The 17,782-nt window shown below is 43.8% G+C and overlaps 1 protein-coding gene and 1 non-coding gene across 7 annotated transcripts in view; one reads left to right on the forward strand and one right to left on the reverse strand.

Annotated features, from left to right (window-relative positions):
- Positions 1 to 17,782, forward strand: part of LOC138419166 (zinc finger protein 347-like) — a 74,823-nt gene that overhangs the window by 35,128 nt on the left and 21,913 nt on the right. For 2 of the 6 annotated variants that reach the window (XM_069551544.1, XM_069551549.1), the window contains exons 1-2: positions 3,844 to 3,931; positions 6,219 to 6,277. The gene's annotated coding sequence lies outside the window, so the exon portion shown is untranslated. Of the gene's footprint in view, positions 1 to 3,843; positions 3,932 to 5,561; positions 5,631 to 6,218; positions 6,278 to 17,782 lie in introns of those variants that run through there. The other 4 variants (XM_069551547.1, XM_069551546.1, XM_069551545.1 and 1 more) reach the window with 3 other exon arrangements.
- LOC138419880 (U6 spliceosomal RNA) lies at positions 1,951 to 2,057 on the reverse strand. The gene has a single exon (XR_011249131.1). It is a non-coding gene; the product is annotated as a U6 spliceosomal RNA (small nuclear RNA).

Below are 17,782 nucleotides of genomic sequence, written 5' to 3' on the forward strand. Positions count from 1 at the left end.
CTGAAATCAGGAAGAAGACAAGGGTGCCCACTCTCACCACAACTATTCAACATAGTTTTGGAAGTCCTAGCAGTGAGAGAAGAAAAAAAAAAAAAAAAGGAATGCAGATTGGAAAAGAAGTAAAATTCTTACCGTTTCCAGATGACATGATCCTCTACCTAGAAAACCCTAAAGATAGCGCCAGAAAATTACTAGAGCTAATCAATGAATATAGTAAAGTTTCAGGATATAAAATTAATACTCATAAATCTCTTGCATTCCTATATACTAAGAATCAAAAAAGAGAAACTAAGGAAACAATCCCATTCACCATTGCAATGAAAGGAATAAAGTGCTTATGAATGAATTCACCTAAAGAAACAAAAAGACTTACATGTACAAAACTATAAAAGACTAGTGAAAGAAAGATGACACGAATAGATGGAGCAATATACCATGTCCGTGGATTGGAAGAATCAATATAGTGAAAATGATTATTCTACCCAAAGGAATCTATAGATGGGAAGATGTTAATGTATGAACTTTGAGTTGGAAAATGAGTAAGTTCTGGGGAGCTGTGTGCAGCATCCTAACCTTAGTAAATTCTTCTGTGTACTACATACTTTAAATTTGCCAGCAGAGTAAATCTTGAGTGTTCTCACCATACAAAACATGGAACCTGGGAGTTGATGGATGTGTTGATGACTGGATTGTGATAAATATTTCACAGTATATACCTCTGTGAAATGGTCACATCATACATGATAAGTATACACATATCCATTTGACTAGTTCTATCTCAGTAAGGCTGGAAAAGAAAATAGGAGGTGGGCTGGGTTTGCCACCTTTAATGGTGTTCAACCCATATTTCCCATGAGATCTATGAAGCATTTTACAAAACCATGTATGGTACCCCCTGCCCTATCAGACGTCCTCAGATACTTGTGTGGGTCCTAGTCCCAGGTACAAATCGCTGCAAGTTAACTCCTTCTCCGAGAGAAGTGGTTATGGGGGAGAGCCCGCCGTAAAGTACTCTGGTTTGGAGGGTAGATGCTTGGGAACAGGGTGTTTCCTGAGGCTTGATCACGCCTTTGCCTATGCCAAGCTTCTTTCCTCATGACCTTTGCCATGGGCGGAGTTCCTCACGCTGGCCCCCGGCAGGTGTACATGAGTTCCCAATCCTCAACCCCTCTCCCACCTCCCTCCCCATATCATCTCTCTGGGTCATCCCAGTGCACTAGCCCCAAGCATCCTGTATCCTGTATCAAACCTAGACTGGTGATTCGTTTCTTACATGATAGTATACATGTTTCAATGCCATTCTCCCAAATCATCCCACCTTCTCCCTCTTCTGAAGAGTCCAAAAGTCTGTTCTATACATCTGACTCTTTTGCTGTCTCGCATACAGGGTTATCATTATCATGATTCTAAATTCTATATATATGTGTTAGCATACTGTATTGGTGTTTTTCTTTCTGGCTTACTTCACTCTGTATAATCTCCAGTTCCATCCACCTCATTAGAACTGATGCAAATGTATTCTTTTTAATGGCTGAGTCATACTCCATTGTGTATATGTTCCACAGCTTTCTTATCCATTCATCTGCTGATGGACATCTAGGTTGCTTCCATGTCATGGCTATTATAAACAGTGCTGCGATGAACATTGGGGTACACGGGTCTCTTTCAGTTCTGGTTTCCTTGGTGTCTATGCCCAGCAGTGGGATTGCTGGATCATAAGGCAGTTCAATTTCCAGTTTTTTAAGGAATCTCCACACTGTTCTCCATAGTGGCTGTACTAGTTTGCATTCCCACCAACAGTGTAAGAGGGTTCCCTTTTCTCCACACCCTCTCCAGCATGTATTGCTTGTAGACTTTTGGATCACAGCCATTCTGATTGGTGTGAAATGGTACCTCATTGTGGTTTTGATTTGCATTTCTCTGATAATGAGTAATGTTGAGCATCGTTTAAAAAATATGGAACGCTTCATGAATTTGCATGTCATCCTTGCACAGGGGCCATGCTAATCTTTGCTGTATTGTTCCAATTTTAGTATATGTGCTGCCGAAGCGAGCACTGTGCTGGTCTATCTAGTCTGGGAGTGTAGACTCTTCCTGACTTTGCTTTCTCCTTAGTTTGTATAATTTATCTTTTTAAATTGGATTTTGAAGTATGTGGCTCTAGGGTCTGAAGTCATGTCCAGTTTCTTTGCTGTGGTAACCCACCTGTGTTTAAGGGGCAGCTCCTCATGGACTCTCTGTGGTGTGTGTTTACTGGGTAAGAGAAAATTTTTAAAGGAGAATCCTTTCCCTTATTGGTTGTAATATTTTCCTGCTGCATACAGAATTACCACTTGAAGCTACTTAGTATAGTGGTCAGCGTGTTCTGTGATATGAGAAAGTATCTGAAGACCTTGACCTGTACATCTTTTTCTGGCTTTGAGTGATGTCACTGAAGCCCATATGAAGGGCACTGTGATAGTGTTGTTCACGTGTACTATCACCATGCCCTTTGAGCCTCACCAAGAGGTGTAGGAACTTCTCCTGACAAGCGTACTGTCCAGGTTCACACCCTCATATTTGTGAGGCTGTTGACTAAACTGTTGCTGATGCTGCTTGCTTGTCACCTGGGTGCTATTGATCATTTTGCCTCCACATTTAATTTTGTAGCAGCTTAATGACAGAGCTTATGTAGCAGAGTGATAACTTAGGTGATGAACCATCATTTGTGTTTTTTCAAGGCATAGCTACTTTCCTTTTTTTATATTTGTATGCATTATAAATGATTGTCTTTTATTTTTGTCATTAAGGTTCTATTTTATGTTACTCTTTGTACTTTATTTGCAATATGTGAGATGGTTGGTTAAGAGAGCTCCTCCACCCCTGTGGTGGAATTGGTGATCAGTACTTTTTAGAGTTTTTTATGTATTCTTGATGTTAAACTATTATTGAATATATGCTTGGCAATTTTTTGGTATTATAGTGTACATTGTTTTTTCACTGCTGAGGATGGATTACTGCACAATATTTGATAATTAGGATGTGTGCAGTTTACCTCTTTTTATTTTGTTGGTGTGAGCATTTGGTGTTGTATCTGATAAATCATTGGTGAATCCACTGTCGAGAATCATTTTTAGGTTATCTATACAAAATTATGGATGCTAGGCAAACTTATTGTGATAATCGTTTCACAGTATACGTATCAGTTAATTTTTTCTCTGTAGCTTAAACTTACACAATGATATTTGTCATTGTAAGAGTTGCTTATACAACCCCTTTATGTCACTGTTTAAAGAGTTGGGTTTAGAAGGGGGAAATAATTAAAACACGTTGGATAAAAGAAACAATAATGCAGTTTATAATCATTTAAAGTGTCGTGCTCTTAAAAGGCTGTGGTTAGTGACCCAAATGATCACATCCCTTAAGTCCTCCATCTCAGACACTCAGGTAGTGACCCTGAGTTTGTTGAACTCAGCAGTATGGGAAGTTTGCTGTTTTGTAGGGTGTGAGTAGGGAATAGCCCATTTCTACCCAGGCAGAGTTTTGTATTTGTAATATAGAGACTAGTCCCATTCTTGTTTCTTAAAACTGCCGAAGTTCCCCGATCCCTGAATTGCTTCAGCCTCACTAGCAAGATCTGAGCACAACATGCTGTGAAAAACATCTTTTTATAAGAATAAATTCGTTTAGACTTAAGAGGAAGTATCTTGGCTTCCGACGTAACTTGAAGCTTTTTCTTGAGCAGTGTTACAGACCTTAACTTAATGCTGTCAGGTAACAGGCCCCGCCCCCTCCGCGCCCCGCCCCTCCCACGTACTCTGCGCACCGCGAGTGCTCGCCCCGCCCCTCGTCGGAAGCCTGGGCTCTAAAACCAAAAGCCCTTTCACACGGAGCCGGAAGTTGGAGAGCGTGGAGCCGAGGTTCCCGAGCGGCGCCTACGCTTCCTTCTAGAGTAAGTTTGCAGAGCTCGCCACCCCTCCAGTCCCCACCTCCGTCCCCGCTCACTCTTCCTCACGATGTGGGAACTGCCAGCGACCCGAAAACCCTGGCACCTGGTGCTCGGCCCGAATAAACGCTGCCGCTGCCGTTGCGGCCCAGTTGTCTTTTCGTTTGGGTTTTAAGTGTTGCTGAGGCGGTTTCGGCCCTCGGTGCGCCTAGACACCGCTTCTGGCGACGTTTTCCTGCTTAAAACCCTTGTTTACCTCTGGCCTCGCCAAGTAAAGCCCTCTCTCGCGAGTTGGAGTCGCGCCCGCTGCGTCGCCTTCTCGATCGCTGGAGGCAGAGTCCAGATAGACCGCGCGCCCTCTCCCCGGTCCTGGGATTCCGGAGAGGCCGCCCCGCTCCTGAGCCCCTTCCCTCCCAGCCCCTCCGTCCTCGTGTCTCCTGAGGCCGGTCCTTCTGCCTCGCAGCAGCCCCCTTTCCTGTCAGCCCGTCCCCTCACCCCGCATAGGGTAGGTGACTTGGGCCAGCCATGTGACAGTCAGTGCTGTTGCATGCCCAGTTCAACTCGGGGGAAAAGGTGATCTTCCGGTCCGGGGGCGTCTCGTTCTGTCGGCCACTCAGTAAATTCAGGAGGCAGGAGGATCAGGAGAAGCAGAGTCAGAAGGACGGAGAGAAATAACTGAAACCGAGGGGAAAAGCATCAGGGAGAACCAATGGGAAAACTGAGACTGGCTGAGGGATTTGCAAAGGGATAGTCAAGTCAAAGAGGTTAAGCCTTGAAAATAGCCAAGTGAGTAAAATAGAGAAGTATTAATAAATTAGAAAGCCAGATCTCCAGGGACTGGAAAACAGCATAGGGAGAACTGCCCTGTCTCAGTGATGGGAGCGGGGAGGCGAAGGGCGATGAGGACGTCTGATGTGGAGAGTCCCTAACTGGGTTTTGGCCGAGTTTGAGTCAGGCCTCTTGGGTTAGAGTCCCAAGTTGTGTTTTCACCCGGTTGGAGTCCTGCCACAAAGGTACAAGTCTAAATCTGAAGTGGCCGGTTTTATGAAATGGCAACCCACTCCAGTATTCTTGCCTGGAGAATCCCATTGACAGAGGAACTTGGTGGGCTACAGTCCACGGGTCGCAAAGAGTCGGACACGACTAAGTGACTTCACCTGCACCTTCACCATGGTGTTGGCAGAGAAAGGTAAGGAGCAGAGGAAGAAAGAGCTGGAATGAAGCATAGCCACGTGGCCTGCCAGAGAGTGGGGAGGAAGGGAGAGTCACAGCAAGAAGGGGAGTAATCTGGGGCGCAGAGAGGGAGCGGAAATGGGGGAAGAAAGAGGCAGACATAGGTATGGATTTTTGAAAGACTCAGGAAGGTTGGAGAGAGAGAGCATTTCGAGGGGGAACGAATTGCAGCAGCCTGGGACAGGACGCGTGTGAGGGAGGAAATAGGACAGGAGCAGCAGGAGAGCAGAGGGGGAGAAAAAGAGACACCAGACCCAGATGAAATAGGGAGCTAGGTGAACAGAGGGGTAAGCTCAATCCAGGTGTGGCCAGTTATTTGGATACAGATGATTTTTTTAGTTATACAGAGGAGGATGAGAATTTCAAAACTCCTGTCTAAAAGGCTTGTGTCTTTTTTTATTAGTTGTGGCAGAAGATGACTTTCATTTGCAAACCCTGTTGAGCCTGGGGCAGTGGCTTGATTCACTGAGTTGTGAGTGACCCCCTTCCCTTGTCCTATCATAAGATAGAGGTCAGGGACGAAAAGACCTGGGGCAAGAAATGACTGACTCTATAGAGTGTCACTCTGTGGTAGGTTTTTTTTTTTTTTTTTTTTTCGTTTAATGAATTTTTTTGGCTGGGCTGTGCTGTGGGCTCAGGAGTTGTGGCTCCCAAGTTCTAAAGCACAGGCTCAGTATTTGTGCACGGGCTTAGTTGCTTGTACTTGTGGGATCTTCCTGAACCAGGGATAGAGCCCATGTCCCCTGCATTGTCAGGCAGATTCTTATCCGCTGTATCATTATTGGGTAGCATTTTTAAAGGAACACTTTTTTTTTTTTTTTAACGGATTCACATTTTCTCCTTTCTTTATGTATGGTGCTTTTTGTAGCTTGGAATAGGTCTTAATTCATTCAGTTTCTGTACTGATTTTTAACTTCAGAAATAAGCTTTTTTAGTTTCCAGTATTCTACTCTTATCATCCTTTTCTAAATATGGTTATTCTCCACAATTTTTTAAACTTTGACACCAGATTTTTAGATTAAAAATAATTCTCAGGGGTTTTTTTTCAAATTTTTTTCAGATTCATTCCTTGCCTGAGTGCTTTCTTCCCTTCATCTCATACATTTGAAACTTTCTTTGGTAAGTAGTAAATCATCTTAGACTACTTTGTGCCATACTTAGCAAAAATGTCACCTCGCTTATCAGTTATAATGAGGTAGATGTGCCTAGAGTCTATTATACAGAATGAAATAAGTCAGAAAGAGAAAGACAAATGCTGTATATTAATGCATGTATATGGAATGTAGGAAGATGGTACCAGTGATCCTACATGCAGGGCAACGAAGGGAGACAGAGATGTAAAGAACAGACTTTTGGACTCAGTGGGAGAAGGTGAGGGTGGGATGATTTAAGAGAATAGCACTGAAACATGTAAATTACCATATGTAAAATGGAATGATCAGTGCAAGCTCAATGGACAAATTAGGGCACCCAAAGCCAGTGCTCTGGAACAACCCAGAGAGATCTTGTGAGGAGGGAGGTGGAAGAGGGTTCAGAATGGGGGGCTGCTTCTGCTGCTAAGTCGTGTCAGTCGTGTCTGACTCTGTGCGACCCCGTAGACGCCAGCCCAACAGGCTCCTCTGTCCCTGGGATTCTCCAGGCAAGAATACTGGAGTGGGTTGCTATTTCTTTCTCCAGTGCATGAAAATGAAAAGTGAGAGTGAAGTTGCTCAGTCGTGTCTGACTCTTAGACTCTGCAGCGACCCCCCTGCAGCCTAACAGGCTCCACCATCCATGGGATTTTCCAGGCAAAAGTACTGGACTGAGGTGCCATTTCCTTCTCCAATACATGAAAGTGAAAGTGAAGTTGCTCACTTGTGTCCGACTCTTAGACACCCCATGGACTGCAGCCTACCAGGCTCCACCATCCATGGGATTTTCCAGGCAAGAGTACTGGAGTGGGGTGCGATTATACTCACGAGCAGTCTGTTAATGAAGAAAAGGAAGGTTTTAAAACTCAGAATGGCACCAGGCCCCTCATCCATAAGATGCATTTTGGGATAATCTTGGCAGCAGATGATTCATCCCAGGCCATAAAATGATTAACTTGAATCTTGTAGAAGGGCAGATTACCATACAAATAGTTTTGTTTACATAAATTAGGGGAACAGTATCTGAGTATAACATACTGGTTTGTGAAGTAGGTTCTCAGCCATTAGGCGGAACCGACTTGAAGACAGAATCTGGGGTAAGTGCATAGTCCATTCACATAGCTTAGGACAAACATTTCCATAAGAAAAATGGATTGGTTAACTCAAGGTTTGAGAATAGTTAACTTCAGATGAAACCAGGTGTCATTATGGCAACAAGTATTTTAAGAGAAACCTCCGTTTAAATTTGTATACAGAAGGAAAAAAGTATCGCTAATTTGTTTCCTCCTGCTGCTTAAGAGATTTAAAAATGTCTGACACTTACAACCTATTTGCTCCATTTGGAGACCCCTGGCCTTCCTGCCTGCTACCCTCTCATTCCCCCCTTTTCTTTTAGAAGAATTATGTTGCCTAGGGAAAAGGGGCATCGTTCTCGTTCTATAACTGCTTCCAAGCTGACAAGGGGTGTTGTCCTTAAATTGGTCAGGCAACATATTCTCCTAACCCTCATACTGTAGATGTCTGATCCAGTTCAGTTCAGTTCAGTTCATTTCAGTTCAGTCGCTCAGTCGTGTCCGACTCTTTGCAACCCCATGAATCGCAGCACACCAGGCCTCCCTGTCCATCACCAACTCCCAGAGTTCACTCAGACTCACGTCCATCGAATCCGTGATGCCATCCAGCCATCTCATCCTCTGTCATCCCCTTCTCCTCGTGCCCACAATCCCTTCCAGCATCAGAGTCTTTTCCAGTGAGTCAACTCTTCACATGAGGTGGCCAAAGTACTGGAGCTTCAGCTTTAGCATCATTCCTTCCAAAGAAATCCCAGGGTTGATCTCCTTCAGAATGGACTGGTTGGATCTCCTTGCAGTCCAAGGGCCTCTCAAGAGTCTTCTCCAACACCACAGTTCAAAAGCATCAATTCTTCAGCACTCAGCCTTCTTCACAGTCCAACTGTCACATCCATACATGACCACAGGAAAAACCAAAGCCTTGACTAGACAGACCTTAGTTGGCAAAAACTGTCTCTGCTTTTGAATATACTATCTAGGTTAGTCATAACTTTTCTTCCAAGGAGTAAGCATCTTTTATTTTCATTGCTGCAGTCACCATCTGCAGTGATTTTGGAGCCCAAAAAGATAAAGTCTGACACTGTTTCTTCTGTTTCCCCATCCATTTCCCATCAATTGATGGGACCAGATGCCATGATCTTCGTTTTCTCAATGTTGAGCTTTAAGCCAAATTTTTCACTCTCCATTTCACTTTCATCAAGAGGCTTTTTATCTCCTCTTCACTTTCTGGCATAAGGGTGGTGTCATCTGCATATCTGAGGATATTGATATTTCTCCCGGCAATCTTGATTCCAGCTTGTGTTTCTTCCAGTCCAGCATTTCTCATGATGTACTCTGCATATAAGTTAAATAAGCAGGGTGACAATATACAGTGTTGACGTACTCCTTTTCCTATTTGGAACCAGTCTGTTATTCCATGTCCAGTTCTAACTGCTGCTTCCTGACCTGCATACAGGTTTCTCAAGAGGCAGGTCAGGTGGTCTGGTATTCCCGTCTCTTGAAGAATTTTCCACAGTTTACTGTGATCCACACAATGGCTTTGGCACAGTCAATAAAGCAGAAATAGATGCTTTTCTGGAACTCTCTTGCTTTTTCCATAATCCAGCAGATGTTGGCAATTTGATCTCTTGTTCCTCTGCCTTTTCTAAAACCAGCTTGAACATCAGGGAGTTCACGGTTCATGTATTGCTGAAGCCTGGCTTGGAGAATTTTGAGCATTACTTTACTAGTGTGTGAGATTAGTGCAATTGTGTGGTAGTTTGAGCATTCTTTGCATTGCCTTTCTTTGGAATTGGAATGAAACCTGACCTTTTCCAGTCCTGTGGCTACTGCTGAGTTTTCCAAATTTGCTGGCATATTGAGTGCAGCACTTTCACAGCATCATCTTTCAGGATTTGAAACAGATCCACTGGAATTCCATCAGCTCCACTAGCTTTGTTCATAGTGATGCTTTCTAAGGCCCACTTGACTTCACATTCCAAGATGTCTGGCTCTAGATTAGTGATCACATCAGCATGATTATCTGGGTCATGATCTTTTTTGTACAGTTCTTCTGTGTATTCTTGCCACCTCTTCTTAATATCTTCTGCTTCTGTTAGGTCCATACCATTTCTGTCCTTTATTGAGCCCATCTTTGCATGAAATGTTCCCTTGGTATCTCTAATTTTCTTGGCCCCCAAATAGTAGTTGGAAGCAGCTGCAGCAGTAGCAGGAGTTTGAGCAACTATTGCAGGAAGGGGGACCCCTTCCAGGGTCCGAAACTGAGCTCGTGTCTAACACTCGGAAATGAGTTGTCTGAGGAGACACATCTGCTGACAAAGCAAGATATTTTATTGGGAAAGGGCACCTGGGCGGAGAGAGTAAGGTAAGAGAACCTAGGAGAACTGCTCTGCTGCGTGGGTCGCAGTCTTGGGGTTTATGGTGATGAGATTAGTTTCTGGGTGGTCTTTGGCCAATCATTCTAGTCTTTCCTGGTGGCGCACGCATTGCTCAGCCAAGATGGATGCTAGCGACAGGGATTCTGGGACGTGGACAGACACTCCATGTTTCCTTTCAACCTTTCTGGAACTCTTCAGGTTGGTGGTGGCTCATTAGTTCCCTATTCCTTATCAGGATCTCCTGTCATAAAACAATTCATGCAAATAGTTACTGTGGTGCCTGGCCAGGGTGGGCGGTTTCAATCAGTGAGCTTCCGCTAACACAGCCATTTGTAACTTAAAAGCTTTCATGCAACTAGAAACAAATCCAGTTACACAGTTACAGATGCAGGGAGCAAACAGGGAAAACAAAACAATCAGAATTATTGTAAGATAGTTTTCCACTATGGGGCACTAGTTAACGTCTCCCAAAATGAGGCAATTGAGGCTTCAGGAATATCCATAGCCCCAATCATCTTGTTCATGTGTTTAGTAAAATGAATAACATTAGTGCTCATATCAGGTTTATATGTCCAGCATTGGGTATGAATAATGGCACAAGTTCCGGCTTGCACAGCTGTCAGAATATGTAAAGCCAGTCTGTTTTGTAAAACCACCTTTCTAATTTGTGCTTGTTCAGCATTAAGAGCTGCAATAGCTTTTTGAGAATCTTGTAATGCCTGTTGAGTAAAATTAGTCAAAGCATCCACTCGTAGCATAACATCTGTAGTTCCCAAAGAGGGAACAAAGACTGCAGCCAAATAATCATACCAGTGAAATATAGACATTGCCCACCGAGTTTTAAGGTGGGGTAAATTAGCAAGCTTTTCTGGAAACTCTGAAAATATAAAGGCGTGAGTAAAGGCTAGACCCAGGGTGCATCTCCCTATCCAACCAAGGGGAAGCCATGCCCATAGGTAAGAGCCACATATCCAATAGGTCCCGTTTGGAGCAAGCCAGCTGACTGAGATATCCAGTCCCAATTAGTGCCTGGCCAGACAAAGGGAGAACCTGAATTGGGGTTGGAAAAGACGGGAATGATTACGTTCCATACATCCTGAAGCAAAAATCCCAATTTTTTCCAATCATTGTAATTATGTTGTTGGCTGACTTTTGGGGATGGCTCTGTTTGTTCCCAGCATATAGGGGCAGTAGATACTAAATGTCCTTTTTTCAGGAGTTAGCCATATAACCTCATCCCATATTTGATAAACGTCAGGTAAAAAACCATTAGATCCAGATCTATTTGCCTTATGTGTAGCGAAATACTCATTAAACCGAGACAATGTATAATCAAAATTAAAAGTCACGTTATGTCCATAGTTAAAGTACAAAGTGGTGCACCAGTCCATTTTAGGGTTGGTAGATGTCATCAGATGAAGAAGAGGCCTCACATATGATTGCTGTCGAAGGTATTTGCAGACTTGGAGAAAGTCATTTCCTTGAAGTGGAGATGTGCACCACAAAAGCCTTTCGTGATGAAGACGGGGGCGCTCCGCAGACCCAGCAGTTAGAGCAATTGTGGAATGCAGCGTAGGAGTGAGCCCAGGACAGGAAGGCATTGTCTTGAGGATCAAACGGCGCACTCAGAATTTTTGGAGTCAGCAGAAGTAGGCTCACATAGATTATCAAGCCCATCTGAAAAGTATGAAGTCAGAGCATAGAAAATAAAGACATAAAATGAAGTCCCTTAGTTTTGGTCAGGGTGCCACCTCTTAACTCAAGTGTGATGTATCCACGAATCAATTCCTGGCACTTTGACAGCTGTGAAAGAAGAAAGAATTACCTGGTAAGGGCCTTCCCAGAGGGGCTCGAGGGATGGGCCCCCAGATCCCAATGTTTTTATGAGGACCTCAGTTCCTGGCTCAAATAGAGGCTTGTTTGACTCAGAGGCTGGGTCAGGAGTCATCTCCCTGAGTTCTGTTAATGCCTGTTGCAAAGCTGAGAGCTGAGTTACATAACTAGTTAATTCCAAGGCTTCAGGGTCTATAATGATGTCTGTGCATAAGAAAGGCCTTCCATAACTACATTCAAAGGGGGACAGTCCCTCCTTTTGGGGGGCAGTTCAGGCCCTCATTAAAGCTATGGGTAGGACTTTAATCCAGTTGTCCTGCATCTCTTGAGTTAATTTGCACAGGTGTCTTTTGATAATGTCATAGGATTTTTCAACCTTTCCTAAAGATTAGGGTCTTCAGGAACAGTGTAAGTGATATTTTATTTCTAGAGCTTCAGATACACCCTGAGTTACAGCAGCTTTAAATGCAGAGCCATTGTCACTCTGAAGGCTCCGTGGCAGCCCAAACCTGGGGATAATTTCATGGATTAAAATCTTTATAACCTCCTTAGCCTGCTTACTATGACAGGGAAACACCTCAATCCATCCAGTAAAAGTATCTACCCAAACTTGTAAGCAACAATATCAGTTAGCTTTTGGCATAGGAGTAAAATCAATTTCCCAGCCCTCTCCAGGATACTTTCCACTTCGTTGTAATCCAGATATTGCTAGCTTCTCAGTCTTTCGGTTATGTTTCTGATGGACCTCACACCTTTGATTTTTACCTTCAAACAAACGAGAAGCCATCTGGTAAGTACTCTCTGCACCCAAATGAAAACTCTGGTGTAAACCCTTAAGAATTTTCCATTGAGCATTTTCAGGAATTATTAATTATCTATCCTCAGACTTTAACCATCCTTTATCTGTAATCTTTGCTTGTCTTTTCTCGTATCTTTCTAATTCTTCCTCAGTATATTGTGGTCTTTCCTGTTCCACAGGATCTGTCCAGATCAAAGGCGTCTACAGTGAAGGGGTTTCATAAAGTGCCAGCTTTTCTGGCTTGAGACTCAGCCAGCTGATTACCTTGCTGCTTTACTCCCATCCCTGCTGTGCCCTTTGCAATGCAAAACAGCTACACAATATATAGCAGTTAAAAGTCTCTCAATCTCTCTGAAATGCTTCATAGGTTCCCCTGTTGCTGTTTTAAATTGTCTTTCTTTCCTTATTGCAGCATGAGCATGTATAGTCAAATAAGCATACTGAGAATCCATGTAGATATTTCCTTGCTGCCCTTTGCTTAACTCTAGAGGTCGGGTCAGAGCCACAATCTCCACTAACTGAGCACTGGTTCCCTGGGGGAGAGATTTTGTTTCTGAAACCTGTTCAGCAGTCACCATGGTGTAACCTGCTTTATGCTTTCCATCCCAAACAAAAGAACTGCCATCTGTAAATACTTCCATGTCAGGATTGTCTAATGGGGTATCCATTAGATCCTCCCAAGCTGCATAGTTTAAAGTTAGGAATTGGGAACAATTGTGATCAGGTGTTTCATTTTCCTTCTCAGGAAGGAAAGTGGCAGGATTTAAATGTCCACAGACTTTAAGCTAAGTTACTGGTCCTTCTAACAACAATGACGGATTTTAAGAAGCCTACTGTCTGTCATCCAAATATTAACCTTAGAATTTAAGATTCCATTCACATCATGAGAAATCAGGACAGTAAGATTTCGTCGATTAATTATTTTTAAAGCTTCAGGTGCTAATAAAGCCGCTGCCCCAATTACTCTTAGGCAGTGGGGCCACCCAGGTGAAATTACATCTAACGTTCTGCTTAGATGAGCAATAGGTTGCTGGTGAGGCCCTCAGGCTTGTGTCAAAATTCCCAAGGCCACACCTTTTCTTTCAGTGACAAACAAATTAAATCCTGACCCTGTGGGCAACCTCAAAGCAGAAGCTTGCAGGAGGGCAATCTGAAGGACCTTAAAAGCCTTTTGAGTACCTGGAGACCAAAGTAGTTCGTCTGTTTGGGCCTGCTGAGTTTCAGCTGTGTGTTTATATAAAGGCCTGGCAAGTTCTCCATAACCTGGAATCCAAATATGACACTAGCCTGTGATTCCCAGAAATCTTCTCAATTGTCTTAAAGTCCTGGGCAGGGGATGATTTGGTATGGGTTTAATTTTCTCAGGGCCTATGGCCCTAGTCCCTTCTGATATGATTAGGCCCAGATATCTAGCAGATTGTTGACAAAGCTGAGCCTTTTCTCTTGACACCTTATAACCGCAGCCTGCCAGAAAGTTAAAGAAATCTTCTGAGGCTCCTGAACAAGCTTCCTCTGTCTCAGCACAGAGCCAAATATCATCTACATATTGTAATACCACCGCTTCGGAGCTATTAAAGTTTTGGAGATCCTGTGACAAACTTTGTCCAAATAAGTGAGGACTGTCACAAAATCTCGGGGGTAAAACTGTCCAGGTTAACTGAGAAGCTGGCTGCATAGGGTCTTCAAAGGCAAGTAGAAATTGACTTTCCTCCGCCAAAGGCACAGAATAGAAAGCATCTTTCAAATCAATTACTGAGAAGTATTTGGCTCGTTCAGGAATTTCAGACAATAGAGTATAAGGATTAGGCACCATGAGGTATAAAGGAACTACAGCCTCATTTATTATTTGTAAATCTTGAACTAGTCTCCATTTACCATTTGATTTCTTTATACCCAAAATAGGAGTGTTGCACGGACTGTTACAGGGAACTAATAGTTCCTGCTCCTTTAAATTTTTGATGATGTGTTTTAACCCTTAACCTCAGGTTTCAATGGATACTGCTTCTTATGTGGAAATAAGTGGGTCTTTGAGCTTAACAACTACAGGAATAGCATTTTGTGCTCAACCCACAGATTTTCCATCAGCCCATACTCTAGGATTTACATTTTGTTCAACTAAAGGGAGAGAAAAGGAGGGCTCCATATTTATGAAAACAGAGGCATGGACCTTGTTCAGTATATTCCTCCCCAAAAGGGGTGAGGGAGACTCTGGCACAATCAGAAACTCGTGTGAAAATAGCCCAGAATCTCAGTTACAACATAAAGAATAACTGAAATAATCCCCTTTGGCTCATCCAGACAGTCCCATTACAGAAGCGGATCCGGAAGGAAGTGGGCCAGGGGCTTCAGTAAGCATGGAGGAAGTTGCCCAGTATCTGAAAGGAAATCGATGGCTTGGCCCCCCACAGTTATTAATACCCGGGGTTCCTCAGGTGTAATTAGGACAGGAGCTTGTGTGGGGACCCCCGGGCACCTTCAGTCCTGATTGTCTTGCAAATCTGACCCCAGGTGTCATGACAACACAGTATTTTAAGAGAAACCTCCTTTTAGATTTATATAGAGAAGAAAAAAAAAATATCACTAGTTTGTTTCCTCCTGCTGCTTAAGAGAGAGAAAAAATGTCTGACACTTGCAGCCTATTTCCCCCCTTTGGAGACCCAGTTTGTTTCCTCCTGCCGCTTAAAAGAGATAAAAATGTCTGACACCTGCAGCCTATTTCCTCCATTTGGAGACCCCTGGCCTTCCTGCCTGTTACCCTCTCAACATCTTGTAACAAAATAGACATATTTTCAACTGTGGTTTTACCAAAGACATGAATTGTGTGTATGTGGTTATGTGTGCACACACAAATTGATATTTCTGGTCTCAGCTCTTTACCAGAGAATGACGGAGATATGACATTAGATCTTGTGAAATGAAGGCATTCCTTTGAAAAATGGGAAAATAAAAGAACATTTAACATGATAAAACCACCAAAATGCTTCATTCTTTCCTTTAAAAAAAAGAAAAAAAAACCCACCTAGTTTAACTGATTAGTCTAATTGTCTATTTTCTCCATTTTCTGTGATCAGTGAAAAAAAAAAGTGAGCTGTGCGGTGATATGAAGATGTTTCCCTCAGGTCCCTTTGTGACTTTTCTGTGCAAATGAGGAAGGATGGGCTGGATTGACCTGGAACCTTCCAACAGAGCCTCTCTATTCATAATGAAAAAGATTGCTCAGATCCTATTTCCAAGCTGACCCTTTACAATGTTTTTTGTACCAGTGGATATATATTTGCAATTCTGTATTTTTAAAATATTTTACTGCAATCGTATAATAAAGGATTACCTGCTTGGTATCAGTTTGACCCAATCTTGAAAGAAAAGTTTCTTTTGCTCAGATACATGACAGATGTTCCTGGTCTTTAATGGGATGGGCAATAGGGACAAACTTGGCCCACTTGCCCTTCAGCCTCCCATTTCATTATTCAGGTATACCCGGTTCTCTTCACTCAGCTCAGACCTTCTCATAAATGGCTTCTCTCTGGGCCTGAGGGAGCCCACTTGTAACATGCAGATGAGAGACTAGACCGGAATCTCTGAGCGTGAGCAACACTGACCCCTGAAATGATTAGCCAAATTGGCTGTGTGTCTGTGTGTTGCAGTTCTCGTTTGAAGGGAGTTTCTGGTGGTAATGAGAATTTTAAATAGATCCCAGTCCTCCCTGAATGAAAAAGGAAAAGGAAAACTAGGATGGAGGCAGGATCACAGGCTCAGAATTAGATGACTTCTATGAATGAGGCTAAATCTGAAGGGAGATTTTTTTTTTTTTTTACGTCCTTATGTTCAGACCTCCTCTAGCTTTCATTTGTTGGATCAAAAGCTTGACTCCTCGCTGTTTCTCCACAGTCCTCTGTCAAGCTCAGGGCCCTGTCAGTGTCTCCAGCCTCATCCTGGGAGCTGACCCTTTGCTCATGGTTCAGCCTATCCTGGTCGTATTTACCTTTTCTCTGTTTCCAAATACCCAAACCATTTCTGTCTGACATTGTAGTTCCTTTTCTCACCTTCAGGTCACCGTGCCTCAGGCCCTTTGTCACCCTTCAAGTCTAGGCTCAGAGAGGTCTCCCCATCCCCTCCTAACAGTCTCTCTCATGTTACCCAGGTTTATTGCCTGTGTATCAGTTACCATCAGTAGAAATTAATGCCTTTCTTCATGGGTTATTTTGAGTCCTTCCTGGTTCCCCTCTTTTAGGGCTTATAGTGTTCCTCTTCCCAGCATGGCTGCAGTACCTGTTACTGGAAATGTCTGTAGATGACAGGACTATGGATTGGGCTGAATTATCCTCAGGGAAGACCAAGAGAACAGGGCAGGTGATGAAGATGTTTCCCATGTTCTGGACATTTCAGCTGTAATTGATCTTTACCCCATGTGACTACTTAATTACTCAAAAGATGAGCCAAGAAATATAGGAAGTCCTGAAAAGCCCTGCAGAACTTGTGTCCTCAAGCAGTGGGCTAAGATGTCCCCATGTTTCGTCTGCTGGGTTTCATCCTCTGCAGCCCCCAGATCTAAGCTCTGTTGATTTAGGGACCAGTCACCATCCTGGACAGCAGCTTTGCCGTCTAGGAGTCATGTGCTCAGTGTCAGTGTTGTGATTTCAGTGCACTGAGGATGAGCAGAAATCCAAAACCTAATGGGGCAGGAAGAAGATGCTGCCCCCTGTGCCCTGCCGAGAGCTAGAATATCTTCCAAGTAGGTGTGGGTGGAGAAAACAGGAGAGAGTGAGACCTGGAGACCCTTGCTTTGAGACTTCCTGATCTCAAATGCCTTTGTACGTCGACTCCATAATGTCCACAGGTGGTGGCAGACTTTCCCAGGAGGGCCAGTCTCTTAATTTTCATACCTCATATGCAGTGTCCTTTGGGTAGTAGCTCGTGGGCACTCGTCTTGTGATCCCCTTTGTCACGAAATCCCTGTGCGCTTTAGTCTTGCTTAGTCCAGTCATAAGGGAGGAGAGGTAGACAAATGGGGAGAGCAGAGGGAGCCTGGTGGGGTCTGCAGGAGGGTTGTGGCAGTACTTGGGGGCATCAAGATGAGCCCAGTGAATGGGGTGTGCGCCCATCCCAAGTGTAGTTGCAGGGACAAGGGGTGTGTGGATCTGTTGGAAGAAAATGTCTCCGTTTAGGGTGGAGCACCTGGAAGGGGGTTTGTTGGAGAGCCCGCATGGAGTGATTTGCGGTTCTACTGCTGGAGCTAGTGTTCCCCGGGACAGCAGTGCTGAGGCTGACATGTGCCTGCACAGGTTTGATTTGACAACTCGTGACCACACGTGAGCAGCAGTGAAGGACGTGGAATTCAGCCAAGAGAAGTCTTTTCCACTGTTAGAACGGTGGCCTGGGCTGAGCCCACATGCACCTGTGGGTGCAAGAGGATG

Source organism: Ovis canadensis, chromosome 14, assembly GCF_042477335.2.
Source record: "Ovis canadensis isolate MfBH-ARS-UI-01 breed Bighorn chromosome 14, ARS-UI_OviCan_v2, whole genome shotgun sequence".
Lineage (NCBI taxonomy): Eukaryota > Metazoa > Chordata > Mammalia > Artiodactyla > Bovidae > Ovis > Ovis canadensis.